General features: G+C 28.4%; 1 pseudogene; it reads right to left on the bottom strand.

Annotated features, from left to right (window-relative positions):
- Window positions 1–885: 885 nt before the first annotated feature.
- On the bottom strand, window positions 886–1,821 carry LOC111624683 (annotated as a pseudogene).
- Between the last annotated feature and the right edge of the window lie 1,232 nt (window positions 1,822–3,053).

A 3,053-nucleotide genomic window follows, 5' to 3' on the forward strand; every position in this document is an offset into this window, starting at 1 on the left:
AAGGAATTTGTATAGAACTGGAAAATAGATATTCGGAAAACAAAGAACCCAATGAATTTCTCTACAGATTTCCTTAGTAAAAGTTTGGTAATGATAACCGAAATTGTTGATCAAATTGTAGCAAACAATTCAGATTTTGAAAGGAGTGAAAAAGCAAAACGAGGAATTTTGGATGTGATCTTCTGCTACCAGTATTTGCTTAAGGAGGAAAAAAAAAGCGACAAATGAAACTTCACGACTTTATTGCAAAAAAACAGAAATTTCAGAAAAGTCAGGACTTTCATCACAAAAAATGAACTACATTTCTCTGTGCATATGTTTATGTGTTATTTAACATATATTATTATATATAACTCCTGTCCACATTCAGCCAGAATGATATTTTTTATTTGCTTATGCTATTTTACGTTCTATCCCAAATAAGTTAGGAGGTGTCTTAGCTTTAGTTTTATCTGTGTTAATTTTACTGTCTTTAAGACTTATAGGAAAGTCTGTAAGCTCTCTCTCTTTTAGCTTATATGGACGAATTCTCTTCTGATTTTTTGTGTGTTTTTTCTTCTTTTAACTTGAATTGGAGCTTGTCCTGTTGAGTTTCCCTACATTTTAATTGGTCAAGTTCTTTCTATTCTTTATTTTTCATTTTTTATTATATTTTGATTTAAATAGTTATTTACCTAATGCAAGCTTTTGCTTTGAAAGCAAAGAATAGGAGTTCTCTTAATAACTTTTCTTAAAATGATACTTAATAAGAGATAAGAAGTATTTTAATGGCGGGGTGCATTTGAATTGATTAAGTCTTTTTGTTGGGTTGTTGTTTATTCCTTAGCTTTTGTTTTGAAAGCAAAAAATAGGAACTCTTCTTAGTAACTTTTCTTAAAATGATACTTAATAAGAAATGAGAAACATCTTCATAGCTAGAATAATTAACGTATAATTTAAAGCCAAAGGAAGATATATTTTTCAAGCTAAACCTATTAACTTATCATATCGAAAACGGGGGTATCTACCACGAACCCACAAAAAAAGAAAAGAAAATATCAATACTTTAAAAGTAATAAACACTGGCCCAAAAAATAAAATAGATGTTACCATTCTTATCAAAATAATATTTGCATATTCAGCCATAAAAATCAAAGCAAAACTTGCTCTTATATATTCAACATTAAACCCAGAAAGTAACTCGGATTCCCGTTCTGTAAAATCAAAAGGAGTCTGGTTAGTTTCTGCTAAACAAGAAGAAAATCAAACAGCTAAGAGCGGAAGTATAAATATTCCAATAGAACTAAATAGTTGATAATTATTAATTTCTTTTAGACTGAACGAAGAAACAAGGAGAAGAACAGAAAATAAAATGAATGCAAAGCTTACTTCATAAGAGATAGTTTGAGCAACCCCTCGATATGCCCCTAAAATAGCATACTTAGAATTTGAGGCTCAACCAGCAACTAAAATTGAATAAACTCTTACTCTCGAACAACATAGAAAGAAAAGAACCCCCCCATTTTAAATCTATAAAATGGAACAAAGAAGGATATAATATCCACAAAATAAGTGCTATAGATAACCCAAAAATAGGTGAAAATAAAAAAGGGTAAAGATTATAAGTCTATAAATTAGCTAATTCTTTAACAAATAATTTAATAAATTAATATAAAAATAACTTAAAATTAAAGTAAAATTTTTTTATTTTTGGTCACGTGTTCCCCTATCCCTGTTTACTCTACATTAAAATTACCTCGTTTAATGCTGTTTCATTTAGCGCTTTATCATCTAGGAACGCATCCCCCACATTAAGTGTGATCTTACTGTATATAAAAACATCCAATGATTGCCTAAATGATTGGGCTACAATTCTGCTAATTTTAAATAATTAAAACAAAGTAATTTGCTACTAGAGGTAGACTTTACGCACCATCTCTTAACTAAATTAATAATTATAATTTTCAAAATATATATAAATGGTTTGCTGTATAATAGTTAATATGACGATTTTAGTCTCTGTAATCCAAATATTCTTGGTAGACAAATCTCACAGCAATCTTATTGGCAAATTAAATTTATTTTGTAAAGACTACATCAAATGCATTTCGGGCTGGTCTAATATTTTCCAGTCCCTCTTCAGTGCTAAAATAATAACAAAGAACGTAAAATGTTTAACTAAAACACGACATAGATGTATATCTACACCAAAATTATAAATTTTGGAGAAAAACTTACAATAACCGCTGGTGGTAATTACAATGATATTTCCATGGGTAGGGGTGGTAAACTTTGTACACATTTGTAAGAATCCTAAAATTACAATTATCTTTTTTTGTATAAAACAATATAAGGCTAATACAAATAATATATTAAACAATACTTATACTTACAAGTTTAAAAAAATTTTTTCCACATACGTGTATAATAAACATACCAAAACCAACTAATTATTAAAAATTCATTGACAAACAATTGTAAAAATAATTCCAAAGCACTACAAATTTTTAACTTCATACCATCAACACTTTACAAAGTCACACAGTAGACCACCAACACTTTACAACGGTAATCAAGTGATGACGTCTTAATACATAACCATTTATTTTTTATTTTATTCTAGCGCCATCTATTAGATTGTACCAGCTATAATTTATTTCCATCCCTTTCGACTGATTTATTAAATTATTATTATTTTGTTTTCTAATTTCTATATGTTCTTTGAATTTTCTTTTATAAATATCTTTTTCAATATGTAAAATTTTTACATTGTTTCTATTAATATTACAATTATTACTATTGATGTGGTTAAACCACGGAGAATTATTATACTTAAGCCGAATGGCCGCTTCGTGTTCTTTAACTCTAGTTTCTAGTACACGCCCGGTTTCTCCTATATATACACACGGATTATGACAGTCACATTCAATTCTATAAACCACACCAGCTTTTTTTAAAGGGTCTAAATTATTTTTACTATTATTATTAATATGTTTACAAATGTTTTGTGAAATACTATTGGTCAAAGATGGGGCCAAACAAATATTATGATTCTTAATACTTTTCCTGCACTT

Source organism: Centruroides sculpturatus, unplaced genomic scaffold (assembly GCF_000671375.1).
Source record: "Centruroides sculpturatus isolate CEXI.00-Female unplaced genomic scaffold, Cexi_2.0 scaffold358, whole genome shotgun sequence".
NCBI lineage: Eukaryota > Metazoa > Arthropoda > Arachnida > Scorpiones > Buthidae > Centruroides > Centruroides sculpturatus.